The 13,472-nt window shown below is 39.0% G+C and overlaps 1 protein-coding gene across 2 annotated transcripts in view; it reads right to left on the bottom strand.

The window, feature by feature from the left end:
- The window catches only part of TTBK2 (tau tubulin kinase 2), an 89,071-nt gene that overhangs the window by 58,168 nt on the left and 17,431 nt on the right, over nucleotides 1-13,472 (bottom strand). The window lies entirely within an intron of this gene.

The raw sequence follows: 13,472 nt of genomic DNA on the forward strand, positions 1-13,472 counted from the left end.
CAACAGCCCAAGAGCTAGCTCTAGTACTAATGATGTTAAAAAAAGCAAATGTCCTTTGGATTTTGCCTCTCAAGGTTTTCTATTTCTGCACCGCAGCTGACACCTTCATTTTCCATTATCACCATGTAATTAGAGACACACAAACTGAAGGCTGTATGAAGCTCAGTTTATATCCAAAAAGAATATTTTATTCTTTGTCTCAAGAAAACACAGATGCTACTACTATTTATTTTCACTATTGCTTAGATGACAGGAAACAAAGTGGTGGGGAAAATGACCCTCTGACAGCCGTCTTAAAAGCAGAAGACTGTAGACTTTGAATTCTAATTAATACACAAAATTTGCATGCTGTTAAATGTATTTGCCTGACAATTAGAAAAAGTTTCTCCACAATTCAATTCTAAGTACTCTGCTTTGGAGTAATCAGGTCTATCTATACTATTAATTACCAATAATTTTTGGCTTCCTCTTTTTTCCAGCAATTGCTTCCTGCCCGTTTGCGCCTTCCTTCTTTTAACAGACCACATCACAGCCAGCAGCTCACGTTCTACTTCCCGCACACGTTTTTCACTCTTGCTACCCTTTCGGGCTCTATACAAGGTTCCTCCCACCAATCTGCTATTTCCTTTTTATTAACTTCCATTTCAGAGTTTTAGTCTGTATCTCCCCAAAATGCCTGCATCCCAGCACTGCCCCCAACACCAAAAAAATTGTTCCAGAAGCTCATATACACACTACTCCCTGACTTTCCATATTCTTCATGCTAATCCCAGCCACACATACATTGTTTACAGTTTCTCAAAAGTATGGGTGGTCAAAATATGTTCCAGGCAAAAAAATAAAATGGACCAAGAGCTAGGGCTCAAACCACTGAAAACAACTGCATAGTTGCAGAAAAATCTGATTAATATGCAATTTATTTACCTATATGTTTTATATGGTTTATAATAGAAAGTCCTATATTTATTTTAGTTTTTAAAGAGTGCATTTGGGTGTTCAGAACAGCTCTAATAAAATAGCATTAAATCTTCGATGCACATGAATCCATGTGCAGAAAAAAACTATTCGCTCTAATTAGTGAATCATATGTTAATAGGTGAATATGTTTTCAAGGACCTGCAAGAATTATGTCATGCTCTATAATTCTTCAAGTGAATATAAAATATGCAGAGTAGGTGGCAAAACAGGGAGATGTCATCTGTACTCTAGGCATACGATGTCAGTACTCACTACATCTAGAATAGGGTGTTTGCATTCAAAAATCAAGCCTGACAAGCTATGAGCTTTGTCATGTTATGTTGAAGTCAGACTCCAAGTTCTTTAGGGAAAAAAAACCCACCCAAGATTAAGTAAATTGAACAGAAAACATAAAACAACATTACATAAGCACTCCTTTCTATTAAATATGAATTATTCTACACCCTTCCAAGTAACACAGCTGTCATGATACACATTTCTCATTCTTTCCTTTTCTACATCCTTCACAATCCTGCAAGCTGCAGTGAATGTTATTTTCTGAGTTTTAAGTTCTAACAAGGTAATAGTGTCAGATCATGCAGCTTAATGAATTGCAGTCATTTGGTACTCTCCTGAACATAACCATACATTTTATAAATATCTTATTAGTGAGATACAAGAAACATAGCCCTCTCTCTTTGAAACTAGCTCTTCAAAAAAATAGTAATTCAAGAGACAGTTACCTGAACTACAGAACAACTTTGTTAAAATGAAGCAATTTCAAAACTAGTATTTAAAATAAAATGCTTCATTTTACAATAGTTCTTGTGACAGAGAATAACAGCTCTTTGTAGCATGAACTAATAGTTCTCAACACGTTCTTTTAATTGCTTCATATTTTTATGTTAACCTATTTTTCTTTCAATTTGAAAATTTACCAACTGAAGCAGATTATTGTATTAAATAATATTACAATAAGAAAAACACAGCTAAAACTATTTCAATTTAAGGGTAAGGCTAATATCTGGAACAAGTGAGAAAACTGCCTCTACTGACTGAAAAACCCAACAGAATCTAAACACTCTGGGTCCTTACGCAATAAAGGTATTTCGTTTTGCTAATAAGCTCAGACACTGGGACAGACCAACCAAGCTTTAACACAAACATTTTAGTTACATGAAGTAGTTTCTGAAAAAAAATGTTTTCCCTAAATTCCTGAAATTAACTCTTCCTCCCTATTCATAAGGAAAATGATAAATTTTAGAGTTGCATTAAAAAAACAAAACATTATGGAATACCAGAATGATTATTCTTTTTCTCTAACAATTATTGTATTACATTTCTGATTAATTGTATCTTTTTTTTAACCAACTTTATAACAGATTACTTCCTACACAGTCAGTGTGTAAAGACAAAACTTATGGAAATTCTCCATTCACTTTGTTGGAAGGGGAATAAGGACAGCTACAACTAAAACATTTGGAAAATGCATTGAAGAAATAATATTTCACTGTTTTATGAAAAAAGTGCTGCTGTCATTGGATTTAGAAAAAGAAGTCTGAAGAGAGAACTAGAGGGAAAAAGGATATTTCAGCTACATTATGGGAAAAGAAGCTTATAGAAAAGAGCAAAAAAGGAAATGACAGAAGGGAAAATTTTAAGTATCAGGAAGAGTAAGGAAGAGATTTGATACTAGTTTTATGAACAGAGACATAAATTTCTATGTTTATAGCAATTTATTCCCAATTTTAAAAAATGGTGGAACTCGTCTGCTGTTTTAATGCCAACATTTTGTACTCAAAGCTTGGGTCAGACAGAATGAACGACCCAAACAACATACCATTGACTAGGTCTATGCGTTTATGATTCAGGAAAATCTAACTGATAAGTAAGAGGACAAGCAGATATGTCACTTGAATCATTTATCCTTCAGATATGTAAAAAAAGTGCATTCTGTAGCAGTAGTTTATATGAGAAACTGTTGCTTACGGATTTGCAAAGGTTAAGCTTTATGACTGTTCTGCCCTATTCTAGAAAAGGGCTTTTGATGGATAAGAAAACGTGGCACTCAGGAAGGAGTTAATACCTACAGAAGCAGTTTCTTAGATTCCATCACCTATTGTGCTGTTTATCCACCACGAATATCTCCTTCAAGTCTTACTTTTTACCTTTGAAATCAGTCACACTGTCATCTGCCTGCTGCAAACCAAATGAAGGTCATTTTAGATAATCTAATCCAAAGGTGAATAATCACACTATTACAAATCCCACTGGGGGAAAAGCAACAAATTAGGCTGAAAACTGCTTGCTCCTCAATTCTGTAAATCAACAAGTCCACATATGACACCCAAAAATGTAATGTAAAATACATTAAACACTACAAATGTTGAACAAAGTGCTCTCTTGAGCTTTCTTTTCCTATTCTTTAAAGGTTACTTTCTGAGAGTTCTTTTATATTAAACCTGCTTATTTCAAAACAGTATTTAGATGTCAAGGATAATAAATATGCTCTAAGTCAAGAAATAAGTCAACAAACAATATTCACTTTTCATATCCTATTACCATTTTATGATTGCTCAGCAACAACACATACTGGTGTGAATACAAATAAATCTCTCTTCAACTTGTATATGCATGTGCTTAGATTTATTAAATGCTGTAAGCCTATTTACAACAATGGATACAAGACTTAAAAGGAAAACTAATAAATGTGTGTCCTAAACACAAAAGAAGGTCAAAAGTCAGATTAAAAAAATTATCTGAATACACATCAATAGAAACATTTCTGCATTTATAATAATTTAATAATATTTTAGGGTGTAGTACTGGATAATTACATTGTACCAAAGGGTGAAAAAGCATACGCAATATCTACAAAAAATAGATTTTATACTCATTAACTAAGGTGTCATTTCAGATTTCTACTTCCATATGCACCACGATGACATCAGAAAACATCAGAAGCAGTTTTACTGATGACTAGAAAAGTTTTCTCAGAGGTCCAGGGGAATTTGTTTTTGATGAATCCACGTTTGCTGAAATTTAAAATGTAGCATTCTGATGTACCATTTGGAGAGTATTTCATACCTCAGTGGGCTAATATTTTCTTGGATGATACAGAAGCAGATAATTTCAACTGTCTTCTACAAACAACAACATTTAGGCCACATATTCATAGTGAATTTGGGATTCATGTCTGGATTATTACTCTGTTTCCTCATTTTCTTTCCTAACTAACTCTTCTGCTAAATAAAAAGGTCTTTACAGGCTTGCAACTACAACATTTTTAAAAACAATTTTGATAGACATCTGTATTATATAGGCCAAATTCTACACTAGGGCATGTCTTCATGTTCTCAGCATTAAGGCCCCTTTGGAAACATGGAAGAAAAAAATTTGGCTGAATGACTTATAATTCAAAAATACTCAATATACAACTGGAATACAGGCTGACAAATGATATTTCTGGCTATTCAATGATAAAAATACTTTGCCTATCTGCTCCATCAAGAATGGATGATAACAGAAAGCTAAATTCCCAGACATTCCCTTGTAAATCTGAATATCATACGCAGAGCTCTACTTATGCCCATTTGTTGCAAGACAAACACATTTCTAGGGTTGTTTTGTTTGTTTTGATTTGTTTTTTTAAGTTACAGAAAGGGCAGATTTAGGATTCATAAAGTAAGGTATTCATTTATGTCAAAGATGTTTACTTTGTAAGACATACCAAAGATGCCAAAGAGGTGCCAAGGTACAGACAGGAGAGTTAGGAATTTAGCTCCACTCAGCATAATATAGATTTAATTAACAAACACAATAAAACATTACCACCTTAAAAAGGTGTGTGTGAAGCAATTAATAAAAAGAAAAGTGTCAGAAAGTTGTATCAGGATGAAGAGTTTAAATTCATGCACGTAAGAAGAATCCTGGAGAAGCTGAAAAAGGTGATTGCCATGACTGCACTCCTATGTTCAGAAGCAAAACCAGGCAAACGTTTTTCACCCTTAAGGCAGTCCAGCTGACTCCTGCATTCTCATATGTTATTACAGACTCTGAAAAGGCCGCCTGATTTGTTCCAGCATCTATGCTGTGGAACCTAGTAAAGACCTGACAGAAGAATAATCTTCCTCTCCCATTTCCATCTCAGGGGAGATGAAATTTGGTTAGTACCATTTATTCATAGAAATTCCTGTTCGTCATAATGACGTAATCATGGGAACATCTACAGCTGGAAAGGAGTCCTTGCTAGAATGATTTTAATGGAGCTAAACCAGCACAGAGTCTGAAATTAGGACAGGTAGTGTGAAGATAAAGGACATCTCTAAAAATGACATTGAGGTGTCTTAGGATTTGACAACAATGCAAGTGAAACTCTGGTGACCCTTTTTGAAAGCAGCAAGGCTTGAACCCTTAGTAGAATTTTTTGGGCTAATCTGTGAAAGGCTTCCTCATTTTAAGCTCTTTTCTTTGAAATTTCATATAGCAATGATCATTCTTTCAGGAAAGAAGACTAAGAGACACTAGAACCTCTCATGAACAAATAACAAAATGAAAATATAAAATCCTCCCTCCAAACCTGTCTATGAGAAATAGGACAACTAATAATCACAGAATCACAGAATGGTTGAGGTTGGAAGAGACCTCTGGAGATCATCTAGTCCAACCCCCCTGCTCAAGCAGGGTCACCTAGAGCACACTGCACAGGATCGCGTCCAGGCGGGTTTTGAATATCTCCAGAGAAGGAGACTCCACAACCTCTCGGGGCAACCTGTTCCAGTGCTCTGTCACCCTCACAGTGAAAAAGTTTTTCCTCATGTTCAGATGGAACTGTCTGTGTTTCAGTTTTTGCCCGCTGCCTCGCGTCCTGTCGCTGGGCACCACTGAAAAGAGTCTGGTCCCATCCTCTCGACACCCTCCCTTCAGATCCCTGTACACATTGATAAGATCTCCTCTCAGCCTTCTCTTCTCCAAGCTAAACAGGCCAAGCTCTCTCAGCCTTTCCTCATAAGAGAGATGTTCCAGTCCCCTAATCATCTTTGTAGCCCTTCGCTGGACTTGCTCCAGTAGTGCCACATCCCTCTTGTACTGGGGAGCCCAGAACTGGACGCAGTACTCCAGATGGGGCCTCACCAGGGCTGAGGAGAGGGGGAGAATCACCTCCCTCGACCTGCTGGCAACACTCTTCCTGATGCACCCCAGGATACCATTGGCCTTCTTGGCCACAAGGGCACGTTGCTGTCTCATGCTTAACTTGGTGTCCACCAGCACTCCCAGGTCCTTCTCCGCAGAGCTGCTTTCCAGCAGGTCAGCCCCCAGCCTGTACTGGTGCCTGGGGTTATTCCTCCCCAGGTGCAGGACCCTGCGCTTGCCTCTGTTGAACTTCACGAGGTTCCTCTCCGCCCACCTCTCCAGCCTGTCCAGGTCTCTCTGAATGGCAGCACAGCCCTCTGGTGTATCCGCCACTCCTCCCAGTTTTGTATCGTTGGCAAACTTGCTGAGGGTGCACTCTGTCCCTTCATTCAGGTCGTTGATGAAGAAGTTGAACAAGACTGGACCCAGGACTGGACCCCAGGGGGACACCGCTAGCTACAGGCCTCCAACTAGACTCTGCGCCGCTGATCACAACTCTCTGAGCTCTGCCGTTCAGCCAGTTCTCAATCCACCTCACTGTCCACTCATCTAGCCCACACTTCCTGAGCTTGTCTATGAGGATGTCATGGGAGACAGTGTCAAAAGCCTTGCTGAAGTCAAGGGAGACAACATCCACTGCTCTCCCCTCATCTACCCAGCCAGTCATTCCATCATAGAAGGCTATCAGATTGGTTAGGCATGATTTCCCCTTGGTGAAGCCATGCTGGCTACTCCTGATCACCTTCTTTTCCTCCACATGCTTGGAGATGGCCTCCAGGATGAGCTGCTCCATCACCTTTCCAGGGATGCAGGTGAGGCTGACTGGCCTGTAGTTCCCTGGGTCCTCCTTCTTGCCCTTTTTGAAGACTGGGGTGACATTGGCTTTCTTCCAGTCTTCAGGCACCTCTCCTGTTCTCCACGTCCTTTCAAAGATGATGGAGAGTGGCTTAGCAATAATGTCCGCCAGCTCCCTCAGCACTCGTGGGTGCATCCCATCAGGTCCCATGGATTTGTGGGTGTCAAGTTTGCTTAAATGATCTCTAACCCGATCCTCCTCAAGCAAGGGCAAGTCTTCCTTTCTCCAGACTTTCTCTCTTGCCTCCAGGGTCTGGGGTTCCTGAGGGCTGGCATGACCAGTAAAGACTGAAGCAGAGAAGGCATTCAGTAACTCTGCCTTCTCTGCATCCTTCGTCACCAGGGCACCCACCCCATTCAGCAAAGGGCCCACATTTTCCCTAGTCTTCCTCTTGCTACCGATGTATTTGAAGAAGCCCTTCTTGTTGTCCTTGACATCTCTAGCCAGATTTAATGCCAAACGGGCCTTAGCCTTCCTCGTCGCATCCCTGCATACTCTAACAACGTTCCTGTATTCCTCCCAAGTGGCCTGTCCCCCTTTCCACTTTCTGTAGACTTCCTTCTTCTGGTTGAGTTTTGCCAGGAGCTCCTTGCTCATCCATGCAGGTCTCCTGCCTCCTTTGCTTGACTTCATACTCATAGGGGTGCACCGCTCTTGAGCCTGGAGGAAGTGATGTTTGAATATTAACCAGCTCTCTTGAATGCCCCTTCCTTCTAGGGCCCTAACCCATGGGATTCCTCCAAGTAGGTCCCTGCAGAGGCCAAAGTTTGCTCTCCTAAACTCCAGGGTTGCGATCCTACTCAGTGCCCTGCCTCCTCCTCGCAGGATCCTGAACTCCACCATCTCATGGTCACTGCAGCCAAGGCAGCCCCCGACCTTCACATCTTCCACCAGTCCTTCTTTGTTTGTTAGTACAAGGTCCAGCAGCACACCTCTCCTTGTTGGCTCCTCCACCTCCTGTGTCAAGAAGTTGTCACCAATGCTCTGCAGGAACCTCCGGGACTGTTTGTGCCTAGCTGTGTTGTCTTTCCAGCAGATATCAAGGTGGTTGAAGTCCCCCATGAGAACCAGGGCCTGTGATCGTGAGGCTGCTTCCAGCTGTCTGTAGAAGGCCTCATCGACTTTCTCTTCCTGATCAGGTGGCCTGTAGTAAACACCCACAACAGTGTCACCCATGCTAGCCTGCCCTTTAATCCTTACCCATAAGCTCTCGACTCGCTCTTCATCCACCCCTAGGCACAGCTCAATACATTCCAGTTGCTCTCTCGCATAAAGAGCAACTCCACCACCTCGCTTTCCTGGCCTGTCTTTCCTAAAAAGCACGTAGCCATCCATGACAGCACTCCAGTCATGCGAGCTATCCCACCATGTCTCTGTAATGGCAATGAGACCATGGCCCTGTGACCGCACACATATCTCTAGTTCTTCCTGTTTGTTCCCCATGCTGCGTGCATTGGTGTACAGGCATTTCAGAGAGGTGATTGAGCATGCAGGTTTCCCAGGAGGGGTACAAGAGGGTCCTCCGTAGCCACATCCCACACGCACTTCCCTGGCTGCATTCACCTGCTGGAGGCGTCCTGACTTGAGCTGTCTTTTGCCAGCTACCCTGTCACTATAACTCTCCCCTTCCCCCGTCTTTCCTAGTTTAAAGCCCTCCTTACCAGGTTGGCCAACCTGTTGGCAAAGACCCACGTGCCCCACTTTGTGAGGTGGATCCCATCTCTCCCCAGCAGTTGTTGATCTTCAAACAGGGTCCCATGGTTGCAGAAACCAAAACCCTGTTGCCAACACCAGCGGCGCAGCCAAACTGAAAATGGGGTATTGAAACTACTTTTTCTTTTTATTAATAATTCAGAATAAGAAGCTAGCAATATGTATACAGCATGTGCATAAATAAGATTTCCTATCATTCATGTACCATTTCTTCTATTAGAATATAATCTCTTCCTGATGCATCATTATCTCCATGTTTCTATAGTGCTGTCCAGGCTGGCATTATATACTGCCTTTTGCTGTTAAGCATTCCTTCCATTTAAACATTAAATAATAATTATGGTCACAATAGATTTTATTTCTAGGTTTAAGGGTCAAACAAAGAATTTTCAACTCTTAAAGAAAATAAGCACACTTTTCTAGATTTCTTTCCAAACAGGAGAGATTTAAAAAAAAGTAATGACTTTTTGCATGGATACAGATACCCCTTTTCCAACATAAGGAACAGTTTGAAGTAAAGCATGAAATCCCTTTCTTCAAATTCTAGAAGCAGCTAATGGAAACAGGAGTCACCATCTTTACTGTGAATCATCATCTTCACTGTTACTCATTTCTACTGTGAGCAAGAGGTGACAGGCTGGGTGGTCAAAGACCCCGAAAAGCCTTTAAAATGAAAGTACATAGCTTGTTTGATGCATTTTGGAAAGGTGACATGATCAAAACAAATTACATAAACTGTTTCTGCAATACCACTCTGAATACTTGTATTTGCCATGTAGCAATGCTGGGAAGAAAACGCAGTACAGGAAACGAAAATTATAATAGATGGTACGTTGTTACCACATGCGCATGGGAAAAGCTATAAGTTAGCAACAAATGGACAAGAGCACAAAAAAGAAAAAAAAAGATATTGTTCTAATGGCAGAACTGCAGACATCTTAAAATTCTGGATGCTAACATCTCTCAGTAAGAACAAACTATATGGATTTTCTTTCAATTCCTACTTATGCAATTTTCTTGCAAGCTTGATTATACTATGATTCCTAGATAACTTGATTTAATTAATACATATTTTTAACAAATATAATCATATCAGTTTACTAGTATATGATCCACTACTAATTTCAAGACAGACTAAACCAGAGTAGCTTTACTTGTTGTGAACTTTGGAATAAACACTACTTATGATAAATGGCAAAAGAAGAAACCACTGAAATAAACTTATTTTATTTCACTGTAAATCAAAATTTAAGATATGTGCTCACACTAGTCAGTGTAGCACAATGTCTCATTTTAAAAACTCTCTAACAATAAACAACAATCAAATGAGCATTCAAGAAACTAGTGCCAAGAAATCAAGGAGAAAAAGCTAAATTATGCTCAAGTCGAACTGAAATGAGCAGTACTTAAACAAAGGCTTTATTTTTCTACAGCGCACAGAAATCCTGGGAGCAATTTTTGCTGTAATTACATCTACTTACTCTAGAGAATAATTTAATTTATCATAGAAGATAGAGCTGTTTTTGACTTAATTCTGCAGCCATTTCAGGAAGATAGAAGAGTATGGCAGCAGGAAGAGAAAACAGACTGCAGTAAACACAAATCAATCCAATGCTATTGTAAAATTTGCCCAAAGAGAGTCTATGATTACTCGTTAAAACCTTGTAATTATATTAATATGATGAGTGGGAGACTTGGTTCCATAGCACATGATTTGGAGTAAATAGTAGGCAGATAAATGCACATGAAGAAACTGATGTTCAGAATGTGTCTGTACACATGTAGAAACAGTAGGAAAGAGGAGGGAGAACCAAACCTACACTGGGGAAGCAACTGTGTCATCAGTGTATTTTCTGCCATGAAACCTGGTATGTTTGGTAACTACTGTAATAACAATACGAAACAAAAGTAATTACTGAGACACTGGCAAAAATGCTCAAGTTCTTTAACCTGAATGAATCTTCATTTCTACTTTAAAGCATGAGCATTTTCTGTTGGACTGTTTCTGTAAGTTCATCAGAATTTCTCCAGACTCATTATTATTGCTGTCTGTCTTTGTACTTCATTGCCAAAACATTACAGATGGCCTAACCTATACTTAAACATTGGCCACTACTTTTCAAATAAGATCCCGTGTTCAGCTGTTTCCAACTTTCTGCATATTAAAAATTTAAGCTCAAATTCTTCATGTTAGATTCCTCTTTCTTTGGCTGCTTACTTTTAATTCAGCAAATCACTTCAACCAGTTCTCAAACGCAGTTGAAACAAATGTTTGTTGTCTGTTTATTAATCCTTACAACAATTTGTAGGAAGCCTGTATCCTCCGTATGCTTTGGAATGAGGACAGTCAAGGAGGGATTTGAGACCATATCATGATGGCAAAAAGGAATATTCTACCAGCTATCCAAAACTGTTTATGCTTCAGCTTTTGAAGAAATAAACTTCACACAAACTCAATACAGACTTGTTTGAATCAGGCATCTAAATTCTTCAAATGTTCTCTCGGTCATGAGGCATAATCCAATCTAGAGCTGCAACAGGTTGAAATCCTATTTTTCTCTTGCTCCTTCACAACACTTAGATTTCATTGTGGTGCCAGGAAAAGAAACTGAGAGCAAAGAGAATTTCATTTAGTTGCATTGTGTTACTCCTGTGGGCACCCAAATGCAAGGAAAAGAGAAATTAGTTTAACTGGAAACCGAGCAATATGAGGAGCTGGATGAAGAAAGGAAACCAGAGAGGAGAGACAAAAAAAGATTCCAAGAACAAGCACTGGCTTACGACAGAAATGCAGAAGGGTCCGAATGGATGGTTGAAAAGATCAGTAACCACCAGCACATACTTCATTCACATATTGGAATAGAACCATGAATTCCCACATTTCACAATTCCTTTTGCTATAACAGAGCTGAAACAAAAGCGCCTTATCGCATTAAAAGTCAAATGCAAGTCTGAGGTATATCTCTGTGTTGGTACAACATCCGGCAATTACCTACCAGTCTAATGTTGGGTGGCTTAACCGTTTCATAAATTTCTTGTTTCCTCTTTGCTTCTTGACCTGATTTCACAAAATAAAGCAGACTTCCTCACCATAAGGATCTCTGTTAAACTTCTTACTGTTTGAGCTTCTATCAAGTGAACTCCCGCCTAACATGAAGATTTGCAATATAAAACTGATTATCGCTTATTCTTGTAACTCCCTTTTACTCTCAACTACCTTACGGGCATAAGCCACATGCCGTTTAAGAACTGCATGACACCTTTCTTTTCTATCAGCCTTGAAGCCAATTAGAATTTTGTCTCCAAAGATATCTGGGGAGAAATACCGCCTTGTCATAGTCTTTCCTGCTTTAAACTGTGTCCACAAAAGTCTCTTTTGTCTTACTGTGCAGCAACTGTTTTTGAGCTGAATAAACAAACTTTTGGCCACCAGGAATTCCTTAATGTTGGGGCAAACACAAAGCCTCCAGAGGACTAAAATCTGATACTGTAATTTCCAAAACTTCTCTTCTGATTCTTTTACAACATCTGTCATGGAAATTCAAGGATTCGGGGATGATATGTAAAATTCCAATGCAACCAGATTCTTTCAGAGGAAGTTAGGTATATTCAAAATTAGGCTTATTATAAAAATATAGCAGCAACCTTAACTGAGAAGCAGGTTCTTAACAATAGAGTACTATGTTTTTTGAAGAATATGCCTTTACACTTTTCCAAGTTATTTGTAGTATCTGCTGAGGAAATCTAACGAAGATTAGAAGATGAATATCTTTAAGGAGAAGCACATAGCACGTTTAATGAACATATTAATAAATTTTATTAGCAACCATATCGTTTGCCTTGCTTACTATTTAGACAAGAGCCATAACTGACTATTAAGTACAAGCAAAACTACTAATTTTTTTCTCACTGCCACTCTGTTATTATGGATTATACTGTCAGAAAAGTCTAAGCAGACTAAATTGAAGAATTGCTTCAGTTACACTGTAGGGCACTGCAATGAAAAACAAAAGGCAAGAACTGAGTTGTTACAAAATAAAAAGTAGGTGATAATAACAGAAAATTCAATATTTCTGTTATGTTTTCTGAAAATACTTCCATTGGTGTATATGTACGTTGAAATGATAGAATCTTGGGAATTGTCTTCCTTTCAAAATTACCAGTCAGACAGAAAAACATCATAAGCAGCCAAACATACAGAAGACAAGAACATTGAGAAATAATAATAATAAAAAAAATTAAACTACTTAAAATATTTAGCTCACCTTTCCAACAGCAGCAGCCACCCTGTTGGTCTCCCCTGCTCTTTGCTTTCATTGCAATGTCCAGCATTATGGCTGAAGGAATAGAGTACAGCAGAACCTCGCTAATTTACTTTACTAATTCACACACCTCATAATTTGCACACACAAGTTTGCCCCTTTCCCAACTTCTTAGGCAAAATCAAATTGAAAATGCTGCAGAGATGGTTTCTACCACTCACATCACAATAGTAAATATGCTACACAGTATTGACTAGTACACTATTGAGTATTATCATAAAAATATAAACTAAACTAGTCTAATAGAGCAAATGTATTTTTTAAAACATCACCATGTTTTGTGTCATTGACTTGCTTATTTGCAAACATTGACATTAATGAAAGGTCTCCCCATCAGTGAATTAGGGAGGCTCTACTGTACTTAAAAACATAATGTCCTCATTGATACCCTTTTATCTATAATTATCCTCAGACTATGTCACATGGGAATACAGCAACTATACTTAACTATGTCCTGTTATACATTGTAATTAGTGTCCTGTCACTATTTT

Source organism: Apteryx mantelli, chromosome 4 (genome assembly GCF_036417845.1).
Source record: "Apteryx mantelli isolate bAptMan1 chromosome 4, bAptMan1.hap1, whole genome shotgun sequence".
Classification (NCBI taxonomy): Eukaryota; Metazoa; Chordata; class Aves; order Apterygiformes; family Apterygidae; genus Apteryx; species Apteryx mantelli.